Genomic DNA, 16,807 nt, shown 5'->3' with positions numbered 1-16,807 from the left:
GTGCAATATGCGACATTTCTCTGGCCCCGTCGTGAGTGAAGCTTGGATTGTTACAGTACTCATACGAACTGAAACAAACGAACAAACAAATAATATACTAATGAATAACTATGTGAACCATACAATTGGCTTAGTGGACTTTTTCACATTTGTGTGCAAGAAATATTGATCCTGGCACAGCTACAGACAAAATTATTATTTCCTCGTTGCACATGCATGTAATAGACATATACTGTGCACTTTCAGTGCAAATTAGTGCGTTGAACCTCGGCGACGTGATTAACGCTTTACCCACCGTGGTTGCTCAGCACGAGGTCGAGGGATCGAATCCCGGCCACGGCGGCCGCATATCGATGGGGCCGAAATGCGAAAACACTCGTGTACTTAGATTTAGGTGCACGTTAAAAAACCTCAGGTGGTCGAAATTTCCGCAGTCCTCCACTACGGCGTGCCTCATAATCAGAAAGTGGCTTTGGCACGTAAAACCGAATAATTTAATTTTTTTATTCACGCTTTAGAACCGCCCAAGGATACACGAGGACAGGGACGATCAATTTACTTACGTGGCTCAGGATATCGTTGGCAAAAATATTCATCCAGGGAGCGCGATAAATGTGTACGAGAACACATGGCATGCACAAACAAAATAGCGCGCAGACTGCCACGAGATCAAAGTATACAGGTTTATACAACGCCGAGAGGCTGCATGGCAAAGTTTTACACGTAAACTATGAAAATGCGGCAACAGAACATTTGAGGAACAACTTGCATATCGGTTGTCCGGTGTGTTTCACGTACGTGTCTTTCTGTCTGATGTTCCTAGATCTACTCTAGTCCACATGCATGTTTCATCCATTGAAATATTACGCGAGTTGGTAGTTTGCACTTTCATGTGTCCTTCCTCTTTAAATATCTTTTTGTGCCCAAAACCATGTGTAGAAGACTTCACCAATTTGCCCAAGAGGAAGTGCTGGTGAGTCACAAAAATCTCCGTCACAGGTTTTCATATTGTGATGAGAAATTCTGTCACTGCACGGCACCCTGTTCCAACAAAGTAACAAGTGGTTGACAACTTCACTGATATAAATGGGCGAAAAGAAAGGTTATAGAGGCGAAAATTGTCATATGGTTATCCAGACATTATTCCCTAATGCAGTGCCTAAAAAGCTTTTTGTTGCACAAGAGGATCAGGGTAAGATTCAAGCCGTATCAGCATTCTATATAACAGATCAAGAGATTAAACAAACACGCCCTGTGAAGTGCAGCAAGATGAAGGAAGATTCATACAATGGAAACATGGCATTTGTGTGAGAGTGGCATGCATGGACCTGCAAACCTACACCGGAAATATTCGCGTGCATCTCACATCTATAACATAATGCAGGTTCCTGCAACGCACCTACGTCGTGTTTCCAAACAAGTTGCAGGGAACATTTGCACAAACATGGCACCTCGCATAGCACCATCAAAAGGAGAAATAGTAAAGAGCAACTGAGCAAACTAGTTGGAAGAAATGTAAGAAAATATCTTGGTCTTCAAGACAGCCAGGCTATACAACAATATTGAGCCTGAGTAGAACTATGAGCGGCTGGGCCAGGTTCTTCAAAATTTGTCTTCGTAGGTCACATTCGGGCTGCTCAACATGGGCCTTTTCAGCTGTGGCGAGCAGGTCCTGAAGCAAGTCGCCATTTGCTAGCCGCCAAAATCCGAGAACAGGGAAACAGTATGAACATGCAATACAAGAAACAGTAGAGGTAAATGCTACATTGAGTGCCATAAAAAATTGCAACAGTTCACTTACTTGGGCAATATCAGCAACAGCAATACCACGAAGGATGAAAAAAAATTTTTGCGATCGATGCACAACACTAAGCGGTAACTGCAGCAACAAATGTTTAGAACGAGTTCAAACGTTTTCGCTATAAGATAAAAAAGATGCTGCCAAGCTGAGGGCACACATGTGCCCAATTCACAACAGCAAATTCAACAAACAAGAGCAACAGCACTGAAAAACGTAAGAGGAGCTGCACAAGACCACAATACCAACCATAAACGCGCTGCAAGGCTTTAAAGAAACGAGCTGCTCGAGCGTTGCGCCTAAGTGTTGCTCGCGATCGCAAGCTCGAACACCATCCGGTTCTTCCAGCGCGACTAACTGGAACCACATTCTAGCCCACAATACAGTAAGAAACCGTAAGACTGTGTTTTGGGTGGGCTGAAAAGCTGAAGTAGCTCCAGGTCCAGCTGCGCGCGCAATACTATGAACCGGTACATGCCATACTTGTTTAAATAACGTCACAGTCACGTGACGTGTCACCAGTTACCGCCTTAAAGAATACCACGTGACATCGCGCTTTGTGCGCCCGTATGCGCCACGATTACAGCGCTGTCAACCGTTCTTGGTAAAAAATATCGGTCGCTTTGCGCCTTTCGTGCTGCCCACGACAGAGCTTTGCAGGGTGCTTAGTTCCGAGATAAATGCAAGTGGGATCGGGTGGCAGTTGAACTAAAGCACGGCTCCCGTTTCTGCGGCGATAATCGCACTCTCACGCTAGTTGAATGCATGCGGAGGAAAAATGATAACCTGATGAGTTCGAATTTGAGAGCAAGACCCCAACAAGCAAACACGCATTATGACAAGCTTGATAACGTCGTGTGAATTAAGCTGGTTGTCAATAAAGGCAGAACTGTAAACTGACTTAGAAGGTTGCTTTTTAGCTTCCTGTCCATTCCTCGTCGGCAGAGACTTTGTAATTTGATATTACTTACCTGCATTTTCCACGTAGTACAAAAGTTTCACACACACGGTTCTTTTCATGGATAATGGTTGTAGAGATTTGCTCACTGTGATGCCCGTCTAAAGAATCTGTTCAAACAAGTCGCCCTCTGCCATAAAGCAGTATTGGCACCTCTTCAGCACGTCCGATGTAGCTTTTTTGATGGCGCAATACGGTATGTCCCTGCAGGCTTCAGCAATTTCTGGATTTAGCTCTTCGGTGTGGTTGTCGGTTTGCAGTACACTCAGTCTTTCACATGTCCCCACAAGAAGTCAAGAGGTGTCAAGTCCGGTGACCTTACAGGCCATGCCACTGGTCCATGTCACCCGACCTACTGGCGTTTGAAGGCTTCCTCAAGCCATTCTCGGGCAAGGCTGCTGCTGTGAGCTGATGCACCGTTGTGCAATACCAAGCCCGCTTTAAAAACGCAAGAGGAAGATCACAACAAGAATCATCGACTAGGCCTTCCAAGATGTCATTCACGTACCGCTGAGCAGTGAGCATGTGGTAAAAATATATGGGGCAAATTATTTTTCCGGGGGGAAGAAGAAGAAGAGCACGGAGCAGATACGTCTCTCACATCGGCTCCGTATTTTTCGATGTTCCGCTGGCCAATTTTTCGAGGTACGACGATTTCAAGCACATTATCAGATTCGCGAAGTTGCCCAGACTCGTCTGATACGAAGTTTCGAGGTGGGAACCAATTTTTGACAATTTTCTTGGACTTTTTCTTTTCATCCCACTACGTGCGGAGCTAACCCTAGCGAGGAGCAAGGCCCATTAGGCCTTGCCGGCCTACGTGCCAGGCGGACATGGCAGACTCCCGTATGGAAGAGGACAACAACGAGGAAGATTTCGGTTGGCAAGTGGCTACCGGACGGCGATCCCGTGCTGGAAAGAAGAGCAGCAAAGCGGCGAACGCGACGCCAAGTTCCTCGCAAGCGTACGGCGGAGACGCCATACGCTTGCTAATCAACATAAAATAATGTATGGTGGCAAATGGCATAATTATGTACTTATTCATGAACATTGTCTGCTTGCTAAAGTGTATTCTTTCTGTATTTTCATGTTATGTAAGTCTGTTATTTGTTATGAATGCATTACTGCTTTCTTCATATTGCTTTTGTTCCTTGGAAATTCCTTGAACTAATCCTGCATTTTTTACTCTTCGAATGTATTCTCACCCCTCCCCTCTGCAATGTACAAATGTGTACCTTGAGGGTATCACAAATAAATAAATAAATAAATAAATAAATAAATAAATAAATAAATAAATAAGGGACCCGCCACCAACACCGGCTCGATCAAGTATCGTATAGTCAAGACCTCAAGGATGCCCCAACTGCCCGATGAGCATCAGAAGATTATAATCAGGCAACGAGGAAGACTAAATTTGAGCAATGTAAGTACCACCGCTATTGGAACTGCAGTGATCGGGGCTTCAGGCCTAACGGCAGAGCAAGCAAGTGAAGACATGGTGTGCCACAACTTCACACAAAATATCGTGGTGGTGAGCACGCCTGAACCAGACCACGCGGCAAGGTACGTGAGAATCAAGTCCTTCAAAATCGTGGAAACGGAGTACCAAGTCAATGCGTACGAGACAGCCCCGCACGCCACGTGCAAAGGGGTGATTAGACAAGTCGACATCAGGGACTCCCAGTCCACTATCACAAGAAATATTATGCATGAGCGCAACCCGCTAGCTTTGGCCGCCAAGCGCATCAAGACGTCGGGCTCAGTCATCGTCATCTTCGACGGACTGAGAGTGCCAAAATTTGTGCGCTACGGGCCGACCTTGTTGAGATGTTATCTCTACAGGAAACAATTTGATGTGTGCTTTACTTGTGGTAGGGTAGGACACCGCTCGGACGTGTGCCCCACGCCTGACTCTGTTCAGTGTAGAGGGTGGGGAGCCCCCAACCCACGAGCGGACCCCGTTCGCATGCCCAAGTGCAAGTTCTTTGGAGGAGACCATCACACCGTCGACAAGGCGTGCAAGCAGAGATTTCAAACACCCTATGTGGTATGAGCTCGCCGAAGGGAACGCGCCCGGTCACGATGGGCCACGAGGGAGAGAAGCCGCTCCAAGTCGGGAGGAGCGCAGGTGCGAAGGGAACGCGCCCGTTCGCGATCGGCCGCGAGGGAGAGAAGCCGCTCCAAGTCGGGAAGAGCGCAGGCGCGCTTAGATGGAACGCCTGGTGCCAAGCCGACAGTTGGAACCGCCTGGGCGGATAAAGTCAAAGGTGCAGTGAGAATCGTCGGTGGCGCCACTACGCCGGCGGTGACTGAAAGCAGTGATGCCAGAATAGAAGAGTTGATTAGGGAGGTAACCTCTTTGCGTAAAGCTAATGAAGAGCTGACCAAACAGGTAGCAGAACTGAAAAAGAAGGCACAGCCGAGCCCTGCCAGAGTAGCAATAGCCAGACCAGTAAGTCAAAGAAACGACCAAGCGAGGGAGATAACTCCCCCGCTCCGAAAAAAAAGAGCAATAAGCCTCGAAACTGACTCGGTTTTCTCAGTTCTCAGCGAGCTGAAAGAGGTAATCAAAGAAATTAGGGAGACGACGGAAAGGACTAACTTTAACGTGGATAAACTATGTAAACGGAGGTTAACGGCCGAACACCGATTCAAGAAACTCGAAACGAGATGCGACGACGACGAATTCTTCCCGTCAGAATCAGAAAGTGTAAAATCGCTCTCCAGGACGTCAGGGGGCGCTCCAAAGAGATCGATCGCGGGTAACAGCAAAATTAACCTATTCAATATTGTCACGTGGTGGTGACGTTAAGAACACAGTAGCAATACTGTGAAAGGCAAAACTAGATTTTATTGGGCGAACCTGTGCCCACAAAACAGGCTACACTTATAACACAACGAAAGCAGCGAACACAGTCGGCGATCGTCGGAAATCTGATCAGCGGGTCAAGCGCGTCGGCTTTTATACAGGATCGTCGAATGTTCCAGACACGTGTCAATATTAATGGATAGTGCTACGGAACAGCCGCCACAGTGAGGCTGCACTGAAGAGGAAGAAGCGACGTGGGCCCGCTTGATATAGCGTCGCCATTTTGGCCTTCCGTTAGCTTCCCTGTAAATAAATTTTATATATTATTGGGCTCCAACTACACGTAACATTAATTTGGTGGAGGTGGGCGTTCCCCGTACCCGTCATGGAGCTTCGCAGCGGTCGCAACGGCGACAGTGGAACTTCGGCTCCTGCTGGCGGCACTTCAGCTACGCTACCACCGCCGCCTGCAGCCCCGACCTACGTCGCCGTTTCCCCCCCTCGAAATCCTGGTGTTTTCAACGGAGTCAGCAGTCCTGATGTTGACGACTGGCTCCGCTTATACGAACGTGTCAGCACCAGTCACAGGTGGGATCCGACTATTATGCTTGCGAACGTTCTTTTCTACCTCGACGGAGCTCCACTTGCATGGTTCCAGACTCACGAAGAGATCTCGAGCTGGGATCTCTTCAAAGAGAAGCTCCGCGACCTTTTCGGCAATCCGTTCTGTCGCCAAGTCAATGCCAAGAAATCCCTTGCCACACGTGTACAGACGTCGACCGAGTCCTACGTTGCGTACATTCTCGACGTCTTGGCCCTTTGTGCCAAGGCTGACCCGGCCATGTCTGAGGACGATAAGGTTAATCACGTCCTCAAAGACATTGCTGACGACGCCTTCAATTTATTGGTGTTTACGAACGTCACCAGCATCGATGGGATCCTCAAGGAGTGCCGCCGTCTTGAGCATGCTAAAAGCCGCCGGGTATCCCAGCACATCACGCGGCTTCCCAAACAAGCTGCTACGTCATCCTGTGAAGACCTCTTCCACCAGCCGTCGCGATGTGACAACTTGACCCGCATCATTCGTCGTGAGGTCGAAGTGGCACAACCGGCGGCCCCTTCATTCCCGTCACCTGATCATTCTCCGATGACAATCTCCTTCATCCAGGCCGTCGTCCGTCAAGAGTTGTCCAACGTCGGCCTGCAATCGATTCGTTCCATACGCTCGGAAGCTCTTTCTCCCCGCACGTCCCCACCGCGCTCTTCTTAGTCCTCTTACGGAGAGCGCAACCCCTCCGAATGGCGAACAGTGGACGACAGGCCGATCTGTTTTAATTGCCGACGCATTGGACATATCGCTCGCCACTGCCGCAGCCGCTGGACTTCTCCGACGCGCTATTCTCCTGGTTACCACCCTCGCCCCTCTAACACGTCCTTTTCCTTCGCCCCTTCTATGCCCGCTCCATCATCTGACCCTGCGACACCTCTGACACGACCCCGCTACTCCCACTCGCCTTCTCCCTCCCGTCGTCAATCTCGTTCGCTCCCGTCACGCCGTGCTCCTTCTCCGACCTACTCGCCGCACCCCCGACCGGAAAACTAGACAGTGCAGCTTCTGGAGGTGAAGCTGCAAAGACGACATTGGCACCAAATCCTCGCTTCACCTTGCCCACGAACAAGAATCTTTTGGACGTTCTCGTCGACAATGTTCCTGTGTGCGCTTTGATTGACACTGGGGCGCATGTGTCCATTATAAGTGCTGCTCTTCACCGTCGGCTCAAGAAAGTTCTGACGCCCGCCCCGAACCGATTTGTACAAGTCGCCGACGGAGGGACTGTCGCTATTGTTGGCAGGTGCTCTACCCGACTCACCATTGCTGAGAGACAAACCGTCGTTCTCTTCACCGTCATCGAGCATTGCCCTCACGACCTCATTCTCGGTCTGGATTTCCTTGCCAATTATTCGGCCCTCATTGACTGTTCGGCCGGCTCACTTCGCCTTGACTTGCCTCTTCTTGCCGACCCTGTGGACCCGCCTCCAAGCCGTTTGAGCTGCATGGATTTTATTCGCCTACCGCCTCAATCTGTGACACACGTCGACTTGTTGTCCTCACCAGCTGTACCTGACGGTAATTACGTGGTCGCACCAATTCCGGCAGTTATACTTACACATGGTCTTACCGTGCCGTACACTGTGCTGACAATTACTGGCAACCGCACATGCCTTCCCCTTGTCAATTTCGCGCTCACCGCGCAATTTCTGCCTCAGGGGATTTCATTGGCTATAATTAGCGCTTTGCAGGATGATAAGATCGAGCCATTTACAGTGGAAGATCGTCAAAGCTCAGCCCATACCGTGACGTCATCGCACAGTACTGACGTCGATATTGAGAAGATGGTTTCCTCTGACCTTACACCTGTTCAAGCTGAAGCCCTTTGCCGCGTTCTTGACGGCTATCGCGACATTTTTGAGTGTGACAACCGACCCTTAGGTCAAACGCCCGTCGTGACCCATCACATAAACACTGGCGATACGAACCCTATTCACCGACGTCCATATCGTGTTTCTGCGTCCGAACGAGCTGTTATCCAACAGGAAGTCAAAAAGATGCTTGCAAAGGACATTATCGAGCCTTCCTGTAGTCCCTGGGCTCCTCCCGTCGTACTTGTCAAAAAGAAGGATGGAACGTGGCGTTTTTGTGCAGATTATCGCCACCTGAACAAAATCACAAAAAAGGACGTGTACCTTTGGCCACGTATTGGTGACGTTCTAGACTGCTTGTACGGTGCCACCTATTTTTCTTCTATCGACTTATGGTCCGGCTACTGGCAGATATCCGTCGACGACATGGACCGAGAGAAAACTGCATTTATTACCCCTGACGGCTTTTATCAGTTCAAGGTGATGCCTTTCGGTCTCTGTAACGCGCCCGCCACCTTGAAACGAATGATGGACTCTTTGCTTCAGGGGTTCAAGTGGTCCACCTGTTCGTGCTATCTGGATGACGTAATCGTTTATTCGCCCACATTTGACACGTATCTAGACCGTCTTTCAGCGATTCTTGACGTGTTTCGCCGCGCCGGTCTCCAGTTGAACTCGTCAAATGTCACTTCGCTTGCCGCCAAATCACCGTCCTTGGACACCTCGTGGACGCCAGAGGCGTGCGACCTGATCCGGACAAAATTCGCGCCGTTACGAACTTTCCTGTTCCGAAGTCTACCAAGGACGTTCGTAGTTTCGTAGGGCAGTGCTCATATTTCCGACGCTTTGTGAAGGATTTTGCGACTATCGCACGTCCCCTTACCGACCTCTTGAAGAAAGATGCCCCATTTTCTTGGGGACCTGACCATGCCGAATCTTTTTCGCAGCTCACTACTCTCCTTACCACGCCTCCAATTCTGGCCCACTTTGACCCGTCTGCCTCAACGAAAGTTCGAACTGATGCCAGTGGTCACGGCATAGGAGCAGTGTTAGCACAACGCCAGCGTGGACATGACCGCGTTATAGCTATGCCAGCCGACTTCTATCACCCGCTGAGCGCAATTATTCAATCACAGAGCGCGAGTGCCTCGCTCTTGTGTGGGCTGTTGCGAAGTTTCGTCCATACTTGTATGGACGCCCCTTCTGCGTCATCACTGATCACCACGCGCTCTTCTGGCTATCCTCACTCAAGGACCCCACGGGACGACTCGCTCACTGGGCATTACGCCTGCAAGAATATACCTTCTCCGTGGTATATAAGACGGGACGCTTGCACCAGGATGCCGATTGTTTGTCCAGCTACCCCGTCGAAGAAGCAGCTGATGCGGACGCCATCGCTTGCGTTTTCTCTTTCTCCCAATTGCTTGAAATCGGCAACGAGCAACGCCACGATCCTTCATTACGAGCCCTCATCGACCATCTGGAGTCAACGCCTGGCGACGCCTCTCCCCGGATGTTTCTCCTTAAGGAGGGGACATTATACCACCGCAATCTCGATCCACACGGCCTTGACCTTCTGCTCGTAATTCCATCACACCTGCGTTCGACTGTCCTCCAACAACTTCACGACGCTCCCTTGGCTGGACACTTGGGCGTCTCGCGCACATACGACCGTGTACGCCGTCGGTTCTTTTGGCCGGGTCTCGCTCTCTCCGTGCGGCGCTACGTTGCCGCTTGTGAGCCCTGTCAGCGCCGGAAGAAGCTCTCCACACCTCCAGCTGGATGTCTCCAGCCGATCGACATCCCACCGGAACCCTTTTTCCGTGTTGGTCTAGATCTTCTTGGACCGTTTCCTCTCTCTGGCTCCGGAAATAAATTGGTCGCCGTCGCTACTGATTATGCGACGCGGTACGCAATCACCAGAGCCCTTCCGACAAGCTGTGCTACTGACATTGCTGACTTTCTGCTCTATGACATCATTTTCGTGCATGGTGCTCCGCGCCAAATTAATCACTGACCGTGGTCGCAGCTTTCTGTCGGCAGTCGTCGAGGGCATCCTCCGCTCTTGCTCAACAAAGCACAAGTTCAGCACGTCCTAACACCCGCAGACGGGACGCTTGCACCAGGATCCTCACGGAGCGCCTCAACCGGACCATCACCGACATGCTTTCAAAGTACCTTGCGACCGACCACCACGACTGGGATTTTCACTTACCATATGTGACGTTCGCGTATAATCCATCGCGCCACGACACCGCCGGCAATTCACCATTCTATCTCCTATATGGCCGAGAACCCGCGTTGCCCTTGGACACTTTGTTGCCTTCGGCCACACGTTCAACCACTGAATACGCCCGCGACGCGATCGCACACGCCGACCACGCGCGCCAGCTCGCCCGCACCCGTCTCGAGGCCTCACAGGAGCATCAGAGACCACCATCGTGACGTGCACTTTACTCCGGGTTCTCTGGTGCTTCTCTGGTCACCCATTCGACGTATGGGCCTTTCAGAAAAGCGACTGTCGCGCTTCACTGGCCCATACCGTCCCACCTACAAGAAACAAAGCTTTAGGGCACTTTTCAACAAGGCACTCGCAGTCGCGAAGAGCTCCCCGCTCATCATCGGAGGGGACTTTAATGCTCCCTACCAAGCGTGGGGATACGCTTGGAATACAAAGAAAGGTGAGGGCTTACGGGACCTTGCCACGGACCTGGGACTGTGCCTGATCACTGATCCGGCTTTCCCCACCCGCTGTGGCACGTCCACGCGCAGGGACTCTACACCCGACCTGACTTTTGTCAACAATTCGAAACAAGCTAGTTGGGAAAACTCGGGCACCGATCTAGGCAGCGACCACTATATCATACACATTGGTATAGGTATGCCGAAATATGAGACTAGATCCTTTCGGTGCACGGACTGGGACCTTTTTAGGAAAGTTAGATCGAAGAGGCTGCATTCGGAACCTATAGAAGCGGGAGACAGTCCTTCGAGACGTGGATCAACCAGCTCGAAGAGGACCTCAGGGAGGCCACTAAAGAAATTAAGATCGAAGAAAACATAGAGAGCATAGAAAATAGGCTCGCGCATCTGATCGAGGCCAAACAATCCATCCTGCAAAGATGGAAAACGCAAAGACAAACCTCAATGCCATTCAACACATTTCAAACAAGACGGGCCAAGTCATCAAGTTACTAAGGAGAATCAGCAACAGACACAGATGCCTGGGGGAGGACAGCGCTCTAAGGTTAGTGCATGCCTTCGCTCTCTGTCACTTCACCTACGTGGCAGGTCTATTTAAGTGGTCGCAGGCCGAGTTAGTGAAGGCTACCCTAGGCATAGCCATCAGCATTTCGAACGTGAAGCTCATGAACCTGGGCGTGCACAATACGATAGAAGTGATGACGGAAGCGCAACAGATGGCGCAGCACGAAAGACTGAGGAAAACGCGAGCGGGCAGGCTTATACCTAAAGCGATAGGGACAGACCCCAATAGATCGATGAACCCGAAGGAATCCGAGGTAGAATTGAGCGCGAACCTTAGAGACGCGATCAGAACCACTCCCCTCCCGAGAAATATGCACCCAAAACACAATGTTAGCAGGAGAAAAGCGAGAGCGAAAGCTTTATTGAAAGAAATTGAACAGCTAGGACAACAGGCGGCCCTTGTAGACGCTGCCTGGGTCAAAGGCAAAGAGGCCTACACCGCCTTGGTGGTCGATAGCCGGGGCGAGGTACGGGACGCCGTCACCATCTTCACTAAGGATTCCACGGTGGCGGAGCAAGCCGCGATTGCTCTAGCCATCAGGAACCGTAAATAATCTTTCATCCATAGCGATTCCAAAGCAGCAATTAAGAGCTTTGACAAAGGCGATGTAGCTGGGACTGCGGCTAAATTTATCGACAAGGTCGAAGCTATCAAAACTGATATCCGATGGTTTCTTGTACATATGGGACAAGTGGACGAGACTCGGCCCAACCTCAACGAGGTTACCAACGACCTGGCACGAGGACTTGCTTGCCGTGCCAGTCGGAACCGTACCGACGCCCACTACCATTCCAGGGAGTATAAAGATCACTTACCAACTTAGAACGGCATCACTAAATATTACTACTTGGGGCGTAGGCAATTCCCACTGCCACACGTAAGACTGAACAGGGCTCAGGCAGTGACGCTACCATTACTGCAAACCGGGACGTACCCCACTCCACATTTCATAAATAAAATTCACCCCGAAAGAGAAATTTGGAAAGAATGTAACGTGTGCAATGGCATCATTGGCATCAGACACATGCTGGCGGGCTGTCCCGCGACTCTCGCCGACCCCGAAGAAAAATTGCTTTACTGGCTCAAGATGATATCAAGCTCTTATTATCAAGATCAACTACGGCCTGTCCAGAGGGTCCACGATGACGCCATAAGGCTCGGCCTGGCGGTGCCAACGTGGACGCGGCCCACCTCGGTCTGAAAAGACCGGGCTTGTGGACACTAATAATGTTTTGTGAATGAAGGAATGAATTATTTTTCCGTCAAGATACCGCACCACATTATAAATGACCATTGGTACTGGTGTCCGGTCTGCGCCACCCAATGCGGGTTCGTATCACTCAAGTAATGCGCATTATGGATGTTGACTTGAGAATTTCTGGAGAAGGTTGCCTGATCTGTCCAGAGCACTTTGTCAACCAAATCCGGTATTTGGTCAATGTGCACAACGATCCAATTTCAGAATTGAAGCCGCCGTTGAAAGTCTATTTTTTCCAGCTTTTGATATAGTTGCAGGTCGTACGGATGCATTCCAGCCTTCCTAAGAACTCCTGACACCGTAGACTTTCGAATGCTGACCTCACTACTCACATCACGCACGCTGGAATGAGAGTTTGCAGTCATGAGCCAAAATGTCTTCTTCAGCCTTTTGACTGATGGTCCCCTTTCAGTGGCGCATCTTCTTGAAGCTACCTGTTTCTTCCAGCGTCAAGTAACTCTTCATAATTGTGTTCGCGCTAGGTGTCCCCCCGCCCCCCCCCCATTGCCAATTTCTGTATACCTTGGCAGCTTTGCTCTTGTCGCCCCATGCCGCTTCCAAGATTAAGACCACGTTCGCCTTCGGCTCGCTTGAGTACGGCATATTTTAGGCACTGCACACAAATTCTTCGAAACGGTTGCGCGGCCCGACAGTAATAGAAAGTCGAGCTCATATGTATCTAGTCGCTGGCACAGCTTGGAAGAAAAGCGGCGTTGTAACAAATTATGCTCTCTCTCGCATATGTTCCAGATCTATGATGCATGTTTTGTGTGTATTTCCCTATATTCCGCATCGACTTGAACACTTGGAAAAACTTACTCTTCTCGTGTTATCGGAATAAACGGCTGATCACGGCGCGTTCTTCGGCGACAGGTGCGAGCGGCTGCTGACGAAGCGCTTTTCAGAGCGCCGTTGCCAGCCGCTGCGGGTAATGGCAGAGCCGAGCAGAGGTTCAAGCTCTTTCTCGTAAGCGAATGGAAGGCGCGGCGCTGGCGATGTTATTACAAATCACTCATGAGAGCGCTGTAATCGTGGCGCATTCGGGCGCACACAGTGCGCTGTCACGGGGTATTCTTTAAACTTGCGGAAAGCGTGCGGAAGCACTCGGCGGCCTTTTATTTTTCACGAATAAAAGCAACCACGCTAAGTCTATCTCGTTGTAATTACCTGGGTTGGCTAACGTTTGTGAAGCTCCACAACTTTCCTATTGACGCCTGAACGTTTCAAGCTATATTTAAAAAGGTAATTAATTTATGTTGGTTAATTACGCAAAAATAGACGAAAAACAAAATCTTACAGCAAGTTTAGATAAACTAACACCATCCACGCGACTTCTGTTCTGAAAAAAGCATGGGCTTTTTGACAACTGCGTCCAAGTTAGCTGAGACAACCTGTATGTACGAACACTGTGTGCTGAACGAAAGAATCAGAAAACGAGATGACATAACCCTTGTATGCTAACAAAGTATGCACACATATGTGCATATATGACGTGATTTGTGAAAGCAAAAAGCAGGCATGGCATGAATAAAAGAGTAGACATGGGACAAGCGCCAACGTTAAATATTTATTCCACAAGGCCGTTATGAAATATTTATTGCGAGACAGCTGTGAAGCCTCGACGGTTTATTTAGCAGGTCACGCGCTTAATATTTCACTCATCAATTTGTTACAATGATGAAAAAGCATAAGTGTGTGATTGAGTATGAGGTTACATCCTCATGAGTGACAGTGACTGGCCAAATGGTAAGACAGTCGAGACGAAGCGAATGAATGGTGGTGCTTCTGCACTCTCATGTTACACCTCGTCACAAGATAACGGGTTCAGGCATACCCGGTCTAGAAAGGAGCATAGACACTTGGACGCATGTTTTTTTGGCAACCAGACTTTACTTTTTTGTTTTTATCTTTTTACGCTTGGTACAGCCTGATTCCAATGGAAACACAAGCAAGGTGGCTGGAATTGGGAATGTGGAGAACAATAATGGGTGGCATGTACACATTCTTACCTTGTGATGAGCAGTGAGCTGTCAACATGCAACAAGATTGGAGGGTTCACCCGTTCTCCATGTCTTTATGGAGAACAAGTAGTCTCGCCGTAATACATGTCTATAAAACAGGTCTATCCATAAAACAGGATGACAACAATTTAGTATTCCATTACAGACATTATATATTTATATTTTTATTTCTTATTTGACAAATTCTGTCAGCCTTGTATAGGCTGTGACAGGAAGTGAAAATAATGTGCGCCTTTGCACCTTTCAGTAGAGCCCTTTTCCTTGGCAACAATCTACTATTCAAAACAATACTGTTAGGCACTTTTTCGGTGATCCCCGCAGGGGCGACTGCGTCAGCAGGCGTTTGGTGTGTTGCGGCACCACGTACCCGAGCACACGAGGTTTGGACCCTGCCGCGTCTAAGCGTGCGCGGCTTAGCCGTGTCCGGGGAAAAGGGGATGCTGGGGGTGGAACCAGTGCCGGGTGTTTGGACCTTACGGACCCCCGGCGGCGGCAACACACCCCTTTGCCCTCGGCTTCACGTAGACAGCACCCCCTGACTTACTCAAGCTCAACCAATTATTCACAATCTTTTCTTAAATATAAACAAATAGAAGAACGTAAGCCATTCTCAAGAAAAAGTCGAGAGAATGAGCCTTACAACCGTGCTTTTAGTGTTGCCGAGTTGAGAGCTGTCGTGAGCGCATGCAATAGCTCCGCAGCAGGATCTGAGGGAACCATGTATGAAATGATCAAACACTTACACAATGACACCCAAGTTACACTACTCGCACTTTTGAACACCATTTGGGCTGCAGGATACCTTCCAACTGCATGGAAAGAAGTCATTGTGGTCCCTGTTTTGAAACAAGGCAAAGATTCTTCCTCAGTGGCAAGCTACCACCCGAGAGCCTTCACAAGTTGCCTTCGTAAGGTATTTGAAAAAATGATTAATCGGCGACTCATTCACTTCCTTGAACTGAGCAAAATCCTTGATCCCTATCAGTGTGGCTTTAGAGAAGGGCTCTCCACAACTGATCATCTTGTACGTATTGAAGCAAATATCCGGGGCGCATTTGTACACAAACAGTTTTTCTTATCCATATTCGTCGATATAGAGAAGGCGTACGACACAACGTGGCGTTACAGAATCTTAAGAGACTTGTCAGAAATGGGCATCCATGGTAATATGCTAAACCTAATAGAAAGCTATCTGTCCAATCGTACCTTCCGGATAAAAGTCGGCAATGTACTTTCACGTCCTTCTACGCAAGAAACGGGTGTACCCCAAGGTGGCATGCTCAGCTGCACGCTCTTTATCGTGAAAATGAACACGCTTCGTGCTTCATTACCACCGGCCATCTTTTATTCTGTCTACGGGGACGAGATTCAAATAGCTTTCAAATCCTGTAACCTCGCAGTGTGCGAGAGACAGGCACAGCATGGCCTGAACAAAGTTTCAAAGTGGGTGAACAAAAATGGATTTAAGATTAATCCTAAAAAATGTTCTTGCCTTCTTTTTACAAGAAAGAGAGGCCTGATCCCAGATCCTTGCTTAGAACTGTGTGGAGAACAGATACCTGTATACAAAGAACACAAATTTCTAGATGTTATACATCACTATAGACTCACTTTCGTCCGGCACATTAAACATCTTAAAGGAAAATATCTAAAAACAATGAACATAATGCAACTTCTATCGCACACAACATGGGGTAGCGACAGGAAATGTCTAATGAATCTCTACAAGAGCCTAATTCGGTCAAGGTTGGATTATATTGCCGTAGAGTATAGCTCTGCCGCCCCGAGCGCGCCAAGAATACTGGATCCGGTCCACCATCTAGGTATCCGGTTAGCCACTGGCGCGTTCAGAACAAGTCCGATTGAAAGCTTATATGCCGAGTCGAATGAGTGGGCGCTCCGCCGCGAGAGATCATACATCTGCTTTACCTATTTCCTTAAAGTGCACTCTAATCGTGAACATCCATATTTTAATACCGTAACCGACATGACGTGTGCTACATTTTTCCGCAATCGTCTCTCTATAAGACATCCTTTCTCGCTACGTGTGAAGGAACTTAGCGATGAAATGCATGTCCCTCTCCTCGAGCTTCGCTTAATGCACCTAACCAAGCTTTTACCTCCTTGGCAGTGGCAAGTGATAGAATGCGACGTATCCTTTCTAAAAGTTACAAAACACGCTCCAGAGGTCGAAATAAGAATGTATTTCCTAGAATTTCAGTACAAGCACTCGTGCACAGAGTTCTACACAGACGCTCTCAAGTCACATGCCGG

This window comes from Dermacentor andersoni, unplaced genomic scaffold (genome assembly GCF_023375885.2).
Source record: "Dermacentor andersoni unplaced genomic scaffold, qqDerAnde1_hic_scaffold ctg00000044.1, whole genome shotgun sequence".
Classification (NCBI taxonomy): Eukaryota; Metazoa; Arthropoda; class Arachnida; order Ixodida; family Ixodidae; genus Dermacentor; species Dermacentor andersoni.
The sequence above is the reverse complement of the archived record's forward strand: the minus strand, read 5'-3'. Positions refer to the sequence as shown.